Below are 15,758 nucleotides of genomic sequence, written 5' to 3' on the forward strand. Positions count from 1 at the left end.
CCAAAAACAAAGAAATAGTGGTTGCTGGTGATTTCAATGTAGATTTCCTTAAAGACTCTCCCAATAAGAACCTATTTGAGTTAGTAACACTATCATTCAACTTAATTCCCACAGTAAAGTTCCCCACTAGGATAACCACTTGCTCACAAACAGCCATTGATAATATCTTTATAGAAAAGTCAAATGAACAAAATTATATTACAAAACCAATAGTCAATGGCCTCTCAGACCATGACATGCAGTTCCTTCTGTTAAATGTTAATACTGAACAGGATATAAAATCTGTTAAATCTGAGCTCAAGAGGGTAATCAGTAAGCCAAAAATTGATTATTTTAGGACACTCCTCAGAGACATTCACTGGACTGATGTTTACAATGCTCATGGCATGAATGAAAAATATAACATTTTTGCTAATAAAGTGCTTACCTTATTTGAACACTGCTTTCCCCCAAAACTTACCAAGGTTAGAGCAAAGTCTACAAAGAAGCCATGGATTACTCGAGGAATAGGGGTATCTTGTAAAACAAAAAGAAAACTGTATCTGTCAATCCGAAACATTTCCAATGTTGATGCTATAGCACATTATAAGAAATACTGCAAAATATTAAAGACTGTAATACGGATGTCAAAGCAAATATATTACAAGGAAAAGATAGTCATATCAGATAACAAAATAAAGACAATATGGGATATAGTGAAGGAGGAGACCGGTAGAACCAGACATGAAGAGGAACAAATAGCATTAAGAGTAAATGATGCATTGGTGACAGATGTGTATAGTGTTGCAGAACTTTTTAACAAACATTTTATAACTGTTACTGAAAAGATGGGGTTGTCAGGTTCGGTAGATGCTGCTATGGATTACCTTAGACCAGACATTTCAAGTAACTTCCATAATATGAATTTGACCCTCACTACCCCAACAGAAATAATGTCCATCATAAAATCTTTAAAATCAAAAACATCTAGTGGGTATGATGAAATATCAACAAAGTTAATTAAAGAATGTGATTCTGAGCTAAGTAACATATTAAGCTATCTGTGTAACCAGTCGTTTATCAGTGGAATATTTCCCGAATGGCTGAAATATGCTGAAGTTAAGCCACTGTTTAAGAAGGGAGATAAAGAAATAGCATCAAATTTCCGTCCAATTTCACTGTTGCCAGCATTCTCAAAAATTTTCGAAAAAGTAATGTACAGTCGTCTTTATAACCATCTTATCTCAAATAACATACTGTCAAAGTCACAGTTTGGATTTCTAAAAGGTTCTGATATTGAGAAGGCTATCTACACTTACAGTGAAAATGTACTTAATTCATTAGACAAAAAATTGCAGGCAACTGGTATATTTTGTGATCTGTCAAAGGCATTTGACTGTGTAAATCACAATATCCTTTTAAGTAAACTAGAATATTATAGTGTAACAGGAAATGCTGCAAAATGGTTCAAATCTTATATCTCTGGCAGGAAACAAAGGGTGTTATTAGGAAAGAGACATGTATCAAGCTATCAGGCATCATCCAACTGGGAACTAATTACATGTGGGGTCCCACAAGGTTCCATTTTGGGGCCCTTACTTTTTCTTGTGTATATCAATGACCTTTCATCAGTAACATTACCAGATGCCAAGTTTGTTTTGTTTGCTGATGATACAAACATTGCAATAAATAGCAAATCAAGTGTAGTCTTAGAAAGATCAGCCAATAAAATATTTGTAGACATTAATCACTGGTTCCTAGCCAATTCTTTGTCACTAAACTTTGAAAAAACACACTACATGCAGTTCAGAACTTGTAAGGGGTGTCCCAAGAGTATATGTCTAACATATGATGACAAGAAGATAGAAGAAGTGGACGGTGTTAAATTCTTGGGATTACAGCTTGATAATAAATTCAACTGGGAGGAGCACACCACAGAACTGCTGAAGCGTCTTAACAAATCTCTGTTTGCAATGCGAATTTTGTCAGACATAGGGGATATAAAAATGAAAAAGCTGGCATACTATGCTTACTTTCATTCCATAATGTCATATGGGATTATTTTCTGGGGTAATTCATCAGGCCAAGCTAAAGTTTTCCGGGCACAAAAACGTGCAGTAAGAATTATATGTGGTGTGAACTCAAGAACATCCTGCAGAAGCCTGTTTAGGGAACTAGGGATACTAACTACAGCTTCCCAATATATTTATTCCTTAATGAAATTTGTCATTAAAAATATATCACTTTTTCAAACCAACAGCTCAATTCATGGAATCAATACTAGAAATAAGAATAATCTTCACAAGGATTTAAAGTCACTTAGTCTTGTACAAAAAGGTGTGCATTATTCAGGAACACACATTTTCAATAACTTGCCAGCAGCCATAAAAAGCTTAACAACCAATGAAATTCAGTTTAAGAGAAGCCTAAAGGATTTATTGGTGGCCAACTCCTTCTACTCCATTGATGAATTTCTGAGGAAAACCAACTGATTTGTATATAAGTACAACATAACTTCTGCACAATTTCAGTGCAGTAATGTGTTCACTGAAAATTTGTGTGTGTGTGTGTGTGTGTGTGTGTGTGTGTGTGTGTGTGTGTAAGTATAATCTAACTTCTGCACCATTTCAGTGCAGTAATGTGTTCATTGTAAATAAGTATTACAGTAGTTGTATTACATGTTTCTTACCTTATAAATAAATATAAAACTTTTTTATTTTAAATTCAGTGCAATAGTATTTGTAAAATGACTCTTAGTGTTCATTAAAAAATGACGATCATTCCACTTGGGCCTGTGGAATGGTACATTAGCTTATTTGTTTTAGTTTAAATATTTGTCATGTATTGTTGTTTTTCTGACATGTTCCACATCCTGGAGGACCTCCTCACTACGGATCAATTGGAATGAAAGTAAATCTAATCTAATCTAATCTAGAGCATGTGGTAAAATAAGATATTCCGCTATGGTGTGAAGTTTGTTGCCTTTATGCTACAAAGTAGGACATTTCGTGAGGCAAAAGAATCTTAACTTGTTGAATGTAAGTTTTTTTAACTTATGGGAAAAGTATTTTCGTGGTTTGTTTAGTAAACTGCCGTGATTTAACTCCAAATGTCATTTCATTTTATCAGGAAACGTACTTACAGTAGCTAGTACTCTGAAACAAAAGACACACTATGATATTTCTTCATTTCCAAAGGTGAATTCAAGTATCTCGTCATGCATCCCGCATTTTAGTCTATTCGTTTCTTTAGAACTGAATGATACATTTGAAGCATCACGTTTTATACTTAAATTTAAATATTTGTCCATGCTGACAGAGAAAACAGTCGCAAAAACAACCAAAAATTAAAACCAACCTGCTTTCGGCAAAACTGATCTTGGAAATTACTATGACTGATTAAAAACATATGAGTCTGGTATTGCGGTTCGACTATCACAGTAACAACACTTCGTTGCTGGCCCGCTAGATGCCTCTTTTAGCGGACATGTTATTCCTTTAATCATAAAGTAAATAAACCAAATTAATTATTTTTATGAATATACAGCTGTGACGCCCCTGGGAACTGCGATGTACAGAGCGAAAATCCCAGCATTAGCAAATTAAAAGATATTTTGCGTCAGTCTAAACTAAATCCTGTAGAATTACGTGAAGTAAATCCTGTAGAATTACGTGACGTACTCGTTGCTAGTCAATCATATGTAAAACAGAAATATTTTCAATTTGAGAACACTTATTTTCTGATCACCTCTCAGTCCTATGCTATCTAAAATTATTATGGACGTTTATTAACAAGTTTTCTTACAGAACGACCTACTGAGTTGCAAAATTAATTATTGGGTCAAGTATGTAGAGGATTTGTTGTGTTTAAGGATAGGTGCTACCAGATAGTTAAATAAATTGCTACAACATTTGAACTGCAAAAACAACAAAATTTAGTTAGCAATGTATCTGAGACGTTCCCCTATAAATTTCTTGGATCTCAATATACTCATTAACACAAGGAAACACTGAAAACACTTATTCGTTATTTGCAGAAAAAGTCGACTATCGATATTGTAATCCCTGCATTCTGCTAGCACCTACAACACAAACACGCAGCTTCCTTTTGTATGGCGCATCGCTTCATATCAGTTTCATTATCTGTCGTTCAAACACTGTTTCAGACTATCACACTTATCGCCTTCAGTAATGACTATAGCTTTGACCTAAATGATAGTATTCTACGAAAAAACAAAGTTACATTACTTCTGTATACTGACCAACAGGAACAAGTCAAGAGTTACAAAACCTGTTACAATATCCGATAAGTGAACATTTCAGATAGCATTGACGTTTCGCCAAAGACAAGAAAATATATTTGGTACAGAGTGACTTGTGCCAAATCACCTCCAAGTACTGTAGAAAAGAACATGTTGGTCAATCAGACAGAGCTGCAGGAATTATTTTTTGAAACACGAGAGAACATAGAAAATACGAAAGACAGAGTCTACCTCTGCGGAACATTTTGTAACAAAAATCCTTCAATGCGATGTAGGGTGTAACGTCCTACATACAGTTCAGGAAATCAGAAAGAAGGCATTACTGTAAACATTTGAGATCAATAAACATATGACACTGAATGCCAGCTTAATTTTAAACGATAAAATCCAGTTTCCTTTTGCCCTCTCTTAAATTTGTATTGCAGTAGTAAATTCAACTTTATTTTTCGTACACTGCCGGAAAAAATTAGTACACCTGGAAAGGTGACGTCAATTTTGATCCGATGACGCCATTTGCCACTTGAGGGACGGTAGGTGCAGGGATCATTGTTTCAACGTCGTTCGCCAACAGATAGCGTAGTGGCATAGCTCCCAAAGTGCCATCTGTGTTCACCCTTTTATAGGAAATGCTCACATCCAGAAAGCTCAGTATGGGGCAAACGTGTGAAGTAAGCAGGCAACCATGCCAAGGAGACACTCTCGTGCTTCCTACAGCCAACTGAGCGAGTCTGAATTGGTCCTTTCGGAGAATTGTCATTCAAGTTGGACGTGCTGTGACAGCGGTGCTACGATGTTGGTATCATTGGTCACGTGAACATTCTCAGACACGTAGACGAGGTTCTGTACGTCTACGCAGCACGCCAGGATCGTCGTATTGTGAGGGCAGCAGTGGCAGATCGCACAGCTACCACAGCACAGATAAGAGGGATTGTGACCCCAGACGCGTCAACACGAAACGTTGCGAACCGGTTATTAGCAGTGGGACTGCTGGCAGGTACACCTACAGCCCGTGTTACGCCACAGCATTGACGTGCACAGCTCGCCTGGTGCTGTCAGAGGATCACTCGGAAGATGGAATGGCGCACCGTGGTCTTCATCGACGAAAGCAGATTCTACCTGCACGCAAGTGATTGTCGTTTGCGCGTACGACGTAGACCTGGGGCCCTATTCCGTATCGTTCATGTCGATCGGTGTAGTTGGTTCGTTTCGGTAGTGACGTCATTTTCGGTTCTTTATCGAAATATCCTATTCAGTAAGCTTCTGAGACCTGTTACAGAACGGTTCTCCCACCGATTTTACGACAATTGTACCGAGAGGTTTTGGATTTCGGTGTGGCTCTGTCGATCGCCCGGCCGCGGTGGTCTAGCGGTTCAGGCGCTCAGTCCGGAACCGCGCGACTGCTACGGTCGCAGGTTCGAATCCTGCCTCGGGCATGGATGTGTGTGATGTCCTTAGGTTAGTTAGGTTTAAGTAGTTCTAAGTTCTAAGGGACTGATGACCACAGATGTTAAGTCCCATAGTGCTCAGAGCCATTTGAACCATTCTGTCGATCGGTGAGCTTTGGTTTATGTAGACCTACAATTTGTCATTTTAAACCTATTTAGCGGTTTTAGCTTTGGATTTAGTGACTGTATTACTAAATAATCACCAGAGGACGCATCCGGTTGGAAAGTGAGTTCATAATAGACTATTTTTTTTGTTAGAAATATGGTTAGGCTAGGTTGTTACTGTGAATAATTACATCCAAATAGAACACGTTTTCGGTCAATATTCTCTCAAAATACGTGTTATTTTAATGCAAATAAGAGTTTAAAGATCATTAAATAGCAAGACATCAGCTCTGCTTACGTATATTACATGAGTGTGAACTGGCGTTACTAGTGACTTTGTGTACTTTTCCCACAAATGGTTTAGTTAGTAATTATCGAAACAACTTTCATGTAACAATAGAAAGCAATTATGTGAAGCCTGATACTACAAACCTTCCAAACTATTACGCATTTCTGCCTTACGCAGCATCGTTTGGAAACGAAGTCAGCCTACGTTCCTCCGCAATAGCACAAGAATTCATCCACTCGTAGTTGTTGTTTAACGTAACCAAGTGGCTTTCTCGGGAGATTCATTATTGCTAGGTAAATATATTTACCTAACTTTCCTAACATTCCTTGTAATACCTTTAGTCATAGTTACTATCACAGACTTAAGCGTTTAGCAGTTGGTTCTCTAATTATGAGCTCCATGTAATTTTCGGATAAGACATCCAGAATAATGGCACATGAATCCCTGTCTCTGCCATAAGATTTTATCGGATTACTCTCCCAATCTGTACCTGGCGAGCTTAAGTCCCTCCTATTACAACGGCATGATCAGGAATGTTATTAACGTTATTCTCCAAGTTCTCTATGACGCGCTCTACCACTCCTTTTCCTGAACCAGGTGGTCCATAACGGGCAGCCAAACGAAAACCGAGTACACGCCACACGGGACCATGGAATGGTTCCATTCAAAAGAAATCACCACATACTTTAAGACATTTATCCCACTGAGAGACGAGACAATCAATTCCTGTTTCGTATAACGCGGTCGGCCGCAGACGTATCGACAACCATACCCACTCTTGCAGTTCTTCGTCCGCGCATATCTTCCTTCAGGTCTCTAAACATGTGAAAATCACTTTTTCTCACTATCCCCCTCGGAGCGATATCTAGGATGTTGGAATATATTCCTAGATTTGTCATTTAAAGCCAGTTTCTGAAATTTTGTGAGTAGACTTTCTCGGGTGACGTGTACCACAATTTGCCGCCGTTTGCATCCAGTGCGTGCGATAGCCACGTTTTCAGAGCCTCCTCCAAGCGTCGGACGTGACCCTTATCCCTCCTCGCTCACCCCCCCCCCCCCCCCCACTACCCCCCTTGTAGCGTTTCCCAACGTAATTCCTAAACCGAAGCTTTCGTCCAATTGGCAGTGTGGGGGTGGCGTTATCGTGCAACAAGGTGATTCCGTCCGATAGCATTCCTTTGCGTTTTGACTTTATGGGACGTCGCAGTTTCTGCAAAGTGTTTTCATAGTGCTGCGCGTTAATTGTGGTTCCACGCACGAGAACCTCGACGAGCAGAGGATCCATGAGGTCTAAGAAGGAATTATCTTACCGAAATTTGTGTGAACAGCTTTTAATTTCCTATTGCACGATAACACAGCCTCCCCATCCCCGCCCCTTACACTGCCAATGGGACGAAGGCTTACGCTTCAGTAATTTGGTTAGGAAGCACTGCAGCATCCTCCGTGCAGCCCAGATCTCTCACCGTGTGATTTTCACGTCTTCCACGTCTTTGGCGACCTGAAGAAAGTCACACGTGGACGCCTCTTTCAGTCGGAGAAGGAAGTGCAAGAGTGGGTGCGTTAGCGACAGACTGCGTTCTACGAAACAGGAATTGATCGCCTCGTCTACCAGCGGGATAAATATTTTGAAACTTTTAGTAATTACTTTTGAAAGGAACCATTCAATTGCCCCGTTATAGCGGGTGTTCGGTTTTCATTTGGGACTGCGACTGCTGTGTTCGGATGCGGGCTGAGTTGGCGTCCCTTCGCTCCCAGCTTCAGGCAGTGTTGGCTTCAGTCACACAGCTTGAGGCTGTTGCCTATGGGCATCACTGCAGGGGTCCGGATGGGGGTTTGTCGGGGACGGCCAGCTCGTCCCACACATCCTCCGATCGGACTTCGGTTGTGGCTGCCCGGGATACTGCCACATTGAGGCTGAAACCTCACCCGTGGTACAGTGGGAGGTCGTCTCGAAGTGTGGCAGGGGGCGAAAGACATTCCGGAGGGCTGAACGGAAGGCTTCTCCAGTTTGTCTGACGAACCGGTTTCAGGCTCTGTCTCTGGCTGATACTGCTCTTCGACCGGACATGGCTGCTTGTGCTGTTCCATAGGTTGCCCCTCAGTTTGCAAGATCCGGGCGGTCACAGAGGGTGGGCTTACTACTAGTTGGGAGCTCCAACGTCAGGCGCGTAATGGGGCCCCTTAGGGATATGGCTGCAAGGGAGGGGAAGAAAACCAATGTGCACTCCGAGCGCATACCGGTGGGAGTCATTCCAGATGTGGAAAGGGTCCTTCCGGATGCCATGAAAGGTACAGGGTGCACCCATCTGCAGGTGGTCGCTCATGTCGGCACCAATGATGTGTGTCACTATGGATCGGAGGAAAATCCTCTCTGGCTTCCAGCGGTTATCTGATTTGGTGAAGACCGCAAGTCTCGCTAGCAGGATGAAAGCAGAGCTCACCATCTGCAGCATCGTCGACAGGACTGACTGCGGACCTTTGGTACAGAGCCGAGTGGAGGGTCTGAATCAGAAGCTGAGACGGTTCTGCGACCGTGTGGGCTGCAGATTCCTCGACTTGCGCCGTAGGGTGGTGGAGTTTCGGTTTCCGCTGGATAGGTCAGGAGTCCACTACACCCAGCAGGCGGCTACAAAAACGCTAATAGAAAGTACCGAAGCTGAAATCGTCATAGGTACGGAAAGCTGGCTGAAGCCAGAGATAAATTCTACCGAAATTTTTACAAAGGCACAGACGGTGTTTAGAAAGGATAGATTCCATGTAACCGGTGGTGGCGTATTCGTCGCTGTTAGTAGTAGTTTATCCTGTAGTGAAAAAGAAGTAGATAGTTCCTGTGAATTATTACGGGTAGAGGTTATCCTCAACAACCGAACTAGGTTAATAATTGGCTCCTTTTGCCGACCTCCCGACTCAGCAGCATTAGTGGCAGAACAACTGAGAGAAAACCTGGAATACATTTCACATAAATTTCCTCAGCATATTATAGTCTTAGGTGGAGATTTTAATTTACCAGATATAGACTGGGACACTCAGATGTTCAGGACGGGTGGTAGGGACAGAGCATCGAGTGACATTGTACTGAGTGCACTATCCGAAAATTACCTCGATCAATTAAACAGAGAACCGACTCGTGGAGATAACATCTTGGACCTACTGATAACAAACAGACCCATACGTTTCCACTCTGTATGCACAGAACCGGGAATCATTGATCATAAGGCCTTGGCAGCATCCCTGAATATGGAATAAACAGGAATATAAAAAAAGGGAGGAAGGTTTATCTGTTTAGCAAGAGTAATAGAAGGCAGATTTCAAGCTACCTAACAGAGCAAAATGAAATTTTCTGTTCTGACACTGACAATGCTGAGTGTTTATGGAAAAAGTTCAAGGCGATCGTAAAATGCGTTTTAGACAGGTAGGTGCTGATTAAAACTGTGAGGGACGGAAAAAACCCACGGTGGTTCTACAAGAAAGTTAGGAAACTACTGCGAAAGCAAAGAGAGCTTCACTGCAAGTTTAAACGCAGCCAAAACCTCTCAGACAAACAGAAGCTAAACGATGTCAAAGTTAGCGTAAGGAGGACTATGCGTGAAGCCTTCAGTGAATTCGAAAGTAAAATTATATGTATCTACTTGACAGAAAATCCTAGGAAGTTCTGGTCTTACGTTAAATCAGTAAGTGGATCGAAACAGCATATCCAGACACTGTAGGATGATGATGATGGCATTGAAACAGAGAATGGCACGCGTAAAGCTGAAATACTAAACACCTTTTTCCAAAGCTGTTTCACAGATGAAGACCGCACTGCAGTTCCTTCTCTAAATCCTCGCACGAACGAAAAAATGGCTGACATCGAAATAAGTGTCCAAGGAATAGAAAAGCAACTGAAATCAATCAACAGAGGAAAGTCCACTGGACCTGACGGGATACCAATTCGATTCTACACAGAGTACGCGAATTAACTTGACCCCCTTCTAACAGGCGTGTACCACAAGTCTCTAGAGGAACGGAAGGTTCCTAATGATTGTAAAAGAGCACAGGTAGTCCTAGTTTTCAAAAAGGGTCGTCGAGCAGATGCGCAAAACTATAGGCCTATATATCTGACATCGATCTGTTGTAGAATTTTAGAACTTTTTTTTTTTTTTTTTTTTTTTTTTTTTTTTTTTTTTTTTTTTTTTTGCTCGCGTATCATGTCATTTCTGAAAACCCAGAATCTACTATGTAGGAATCAACACGGATTCCGGAAACAGCGATCGTGTGAGACCCAACTCGCTTTATTTGTTCATGAGGCCCAGAAAATATTAGATACAGGCTCCCAGGTAGATGCCATTTTCCTTGACTTCCGGAAGGCGTTCGACATAGTTCCGCACTGTCACCTGAAAACAAAGTAAGAGCCTACGGAATATCAGAACACCTGTGTGGCTGGATTGAAGAGTTTTTAGCAAACAGAACACAGCATGTTGTTCTCAATGGAGAGACGTCTACAGACGTTAAAGTAACCTCTGGCGTGCCACAGGGGAGTGTTATGGGGCCATTGATTTTCACAATATATATAAATGACCTAATAGATAGTGTCGGAAGTTCCATGCGGCTTTTCGCGGATGTTGCTGTAGTATACAGAGAAGTTGCAGCATTAGAAAATTGCAGCGAAATGCAGGAAGATCTGCAGCGGATAGGCACCTGGTGCAGGGAGTGGCAACTGACCCTTAACATAGATTAATGCAATGTACTGCGAATACATAGAAAGAAGGATCCTTTATTGTATGATTATATGATAGCGGAACAAACACTGGTGGCAGTAACCTCTGTAAAATACCTGGGAGTATGCGTACAGAACGATTTGAAGTGGAATGATCATATAAAATTAATTGTTGGTAAGGCGGGTGCCAGGTTGAGATTTATTGGGAGAGTCCTTAGAAAATGTAGTCCATCAACAAAGGAGGTGGCTTACAAAACACTCGTACGTCCTATACTTTGGTATTGCTCATCAGTGTGGGATCCGTACCAGGTCGGGTTGACAGAGAAGATAGAGAAGATCCAAAGAAGAGCGGCGCGTTTCGTCGCAAGGTTATTTGGTAAGCGTGATAGCGTTACGGAGATGTTTAGCAAACTCAAGTGGCAGACTCTGCAAGAGAGGCGCTCTGCATGGCGGCGTAGCTTGCTGTTCAGGTTTCGAGAGGGTGCTTTTCTGGATGAGGTTTGGAATATATTGCTTCCCCCTACTTATAAATCCCGAGGAGATCACGAATGTAAAATTAGAGAGATTCGAGCGTTCACGGAGTTTTTCCGGCAGTTGTTCTTCTCGCGAACCATACGCGAGTGGAACAGGACAGGGAGGTAATGACAGTGGCACGTAAAGTGCCCTCCGCCACACACCGTTGGGTGCCTTGCGGAGTATAAATGTAGATATAGATGTAGACTGCCTCTCATATAAAAGCATCCGATTACCATTTTTGATCCACCTTTGATGCTTAACGTCACCCAGATTAATTCACATTCGGAGCACGTTATAACCTCGACAGATATTATCGAATTCTTTACTACGATAAATACGTCGTCACCATTGGTGACTAACCTGTCCTTCAGATAAATATTCCAGTCCGAACTTACGATTTCGTTGCTGTTCACTTCAACTAAATTTATGTTCCTAATACTATCTGGGAATTACGATCTTCAATAAGCGATACTAATTCTGGAAGCTGTCCTTGGATGCTCAAACAGTTTACCAATAACATATTAACCTTTTCTCTATCAGATCTGTGAGTACGAGCATTCTCTGGCAACAGTGTGGTTGATGTAACTTCGATTTTGGCAGGCAGTTCATCTCAGATCCCGTGGGGAAGGGGAGTTGGGGGCGCTTCTCGTTCTCGAACTTAAAAGAAAAAAAAAAGGCCACGTGCACGCCAGAGGTACTCCAGTACCAAGCAGCTGCCTCCCGCATGTAGTGAATAGTGAATGCCTGACCTGATCACGCGACGTGGTGCTCCTGACGTTGATTGCCTCACGCAAAATTATCCACTAAAATTTACACACCTACTATGATAAGTGCGTCAGCTGCGATGGCCATGGCAATCGTACCTTTGTCAGCAACGTAATTAGTCGTCGAGTACTCGATATGGCTGACAACATTAATGATCATTTGGTTGAAAAACTCAAAGATAATGGTGATTTCGCCATTCAGTTGGATGAATATATAGGAGACCACAATGATTTGCACCTAATTCGTTATTGAGTTTTATAAATGGCAACAAATTTTATGAAGATCAACTTTTCAGACTTGATATGAGGGCTGAGTTCTAATTTATTACAATACCTCTCTCTGGCTTTGGTGTGGTAATGTCTTGCAAAGGGTTGTGAACTCAGGAATGAACGTCATTCTTCCCTTGTTCAGCGAAAGAACGTCGTAGACAGAGATTGTGTTTCGAAGCTATAGTATTTTTGTGACATCTTTGAAAAACTAAGAACATTACATTTTTTCCTCCAAGGTAGTTAGATCTACATTCTACGACCGTCACACAAATTTCAACCTTCAGAAAGAAACTAATATTTTGGAAGGAAACGGTCGACGATAATGATATACATTACTTTTTTTTGTTTTTCTTTTCACCTGGGTTTAGAAGACAATGACTTTCAGTTGAGAGGAGAACTGGAGTCGGTGGTTTTGGATCATTTAGCGTAACTCAGTTATTACTTCCTGAAGAACGTTCCAGAAGAAATTGATCAACAGAACTGGGTCAAAGTCCAGAGCTTCCATCAGCACTTACCACTCAAGAACAAGAGCATTTAATTGATATTCCTTGAAGCTGCACATTGAAATCTAGGTTCGTTTCCCCATCACTGCTTAAGTTTCGGAGATTGGAGAAGTAGAAGTATCCGCAAGTATGTAACAGGTCTTACGAATTTTGAAACCTTTTGCAACATCCTACTTATGTGAGGCAGGTTTTTCAGCATCCTCAGTCATCAACACGAAACACAGGTCGCGTATGAATATAGATGGAAGACATGAGAACCGCAATTTCCAGTATTGTGCCAAAATTTGAAGAAGTGGTGATGAAGAATCAAGTTCATCGCTTCCATTTATTTTGTTGCAAGAATAAGATCTAATAAGCTGAAAATTGGGTTAGTGTGTTACGTCAATAGTTAATAAAGAAAGAACTACTGTTATTCATTTTTCTTCAAAACTTAATTTTATTTCCCCACGCTTTGAGCCTGATGTCATGTGCAAAAGGAACCGCAGGTGTCTATATTCAGGACAAGGGAATCGTTGACCCAATTGAAAGTCATCTGTGGGTACATTTGTAAATAAGTTAGTGACATGGAATGATACTAAGTAAGAAGTAGGTGGGTCTAATACACAAAGAATCTAATACACAAAGAATCTTATGTAATTTGTGGTACCAAACTCAGACTGAAATTTTATTTCGTATGATGGTGTAATCTAGTTCTATCGCCAGCAGGGAACAAGGAGCAGAGAAGGATGACACTACTGGCTATACTGGAATGCCATTCTTGCGTAATTTGTGTAAGCCATACACTCTTGGACCCATAGGATACATATTAACAAGCATGCGGCTGTTGGTTTCTGATGTAATACTTGTACATGATTTGATAGTGGCTTTGTCTTGGCCATCGAAAGCTGGAGTCGAATCTTTACGTAAAGTGTGAAACTCACAACCTCCTTTGTATTCGTTCTTGTTTTGTCGCTCCTGTCTTCCAGCAGGAAAATCAGATCCGAAAACGAAGTGACTATTAACCCAGTCATTTTCATAAAAGACCTATGGAATTTGTGGTACCAAACGTAGGTTTAAATTTTATTGCCTTGTGGTTGTGTAATCTTTGTGACTTGCAATAACATCCCCTGTAAGCAACTCCTTAGGTCTCTAGTAAATGTCTTATTTCGCGTCAGTCCTCTTTCATTAGGATCTTTCCCGTCTCTTTAAGCAATTTGGTACATTCGGGAACATTCTAGACATCGCATTGTAATGAAATCTTGTTCCAGTTCGTGAATATGTTTTATTTACTATCCATTCTTACAATTATTATATTTTATTTTCTCGCTTGCTTCCAGATGTTTAGTACAGCCATTAATCACCTGGAAAGTAACAAATTTTCCTTAGAAAGTTTTGTTTCTTATGTCCTACGTACAATATTTTCTCTGCTGGTACGTAAATATTTTCTTTCATCTAAACTAGTCAGTACGTAAATGCCGCCTTCCATTTGCTACAAGATTTTATTAATGTCTATCAGGAACAAGCTGTCATTTTATATAATATACACTCAAACTCATAGATGAATAATATATTTTTTTATTAAAATCATCATGCTTATTGTCCTAAATTTACCTGTGAGAAGCATGTGGTAATGTTTAGTTTTTGCAGCTTATTGAAACTTCTTTCAATTCGCATCCCATTTTCACAATAATAGAGTAACCCATCTGTTGATGAATATACGCAGAGTTCCTATAAATATAAGCCTATTGGACATCACGCTAATACCCTAAAACACCACCTCCAGTCCTGATAATAGTCTCATTTTAACGAGGGAGAAAGTTTGCAAGTTCACTGATTGGGTGATGATTAGATCCGAGAGAGCCGCCAATATGCGGTGATGTTGGTTCCAACATTTCATTCTCTCTTCCAATTACCCCCAGATATTTTCTGTGGAACTAAGATCACGTGATTCACTTGGTCAGTCGACGTGCAATAGGGTGTCAGAGTTTTTCTCAAACCAGGTATGTATGCGTGCTGCGCTGTGAATACGGGTGCTCAAATAGACATTCTGTTTCACGTTCACAGTGAAGTGAAAGACTGAAAGCAAGTCTCCATTTTGCTTCAATATTAACTTTAATTGCTTCCCCACATTATTTTCTGTGCTTCCGTAAAGATAAAACATAAAATATAGGGATCATACAAATGATTAAGAGCCTTAAACCTTTTTATCATCATTTAAAATTACCCAGTGGCAAGTTTATTGCGGTCTTTTAACTTTGTCAGTTACATGATGGGAAGGCGTAGATATTAAGGCACATACCACAAGTAAAATGCCAGGCAGATTGCAATCTGAATGACAGGTAACAAACAATTAGCACGAGTAGAGTTAAATTCAAAATGGGAAAATGTTAAATACGTGTCCTAGGAGATCAATTTCTTGACTAACGGCTAAACAGTGCCGTTGTACAGAATATTACTGTGTATAGCTATTGCTCCATTAATTAAGTTTTCAAGCATGTAGGAGACCATAACATTAAACTTTCATTTTCATACAAACACCGCCAATAAGACTATCTTCAGCATTACGTGCAGAATAATACCCTGTATAATAGGCAACTGTAACACACGGAAGTTAGTGTCTTAAACAGCGAAATAGTGTGTTTATGCTATCTCAGTTTATTCATTATCATAGCGCCAGTACTTTTTCTGCATGGGATGCCGTAATATTTATTTACATAAATCTCAATTCCTGGAATGTGTAACATTACTAACCACTTTTAATAAGATATATGTAATCACCTTTAGTGGGCTGTGTGGGAGTTGAGGATAATCCATTTGCAATGAATCGTTTATAGACTGTTGTATTGTGTGTATACAATGTTTTACACTACCAGGCTGGTTTGTCACAATTTGCAAGCAGAGATAGACAGCGAAAATGAGGATCATGTAATTCATAAGTACTGGTAAAGGAA

General features: G+C 40.4%; 1 protein-coding gene across 3 annotated transcripts in view; it reads left to right on the top strand.

Annotated features, from left to right (window-relative positions):
- Positions 1–15,758, top strand: part of LOC126470374 (GTP-binding protein Di-Ras2) — an 879,000-nt gene that overhangs the window by 856,436 nt on the left and 6,806 nt on the right. The window lies entirely within an intron of this gene.

This window comes from Schistocerca serialis, chromosome 3 (genome assembly GCF_023864345.2).
Source record: "Schistocerca serialis cubense isolate TAMUIC-IGC-003099 chromosome 3, iqSchSeri2.2, whole genome shotgun sequence".
NCBI classification, from domain to species: domain Eukaryota; kingdom Metazoa; phylum Arthropoda; class Insecta; order Orthoptera; family Acrididae; genus Schistocerca; species Schistocerca serialis.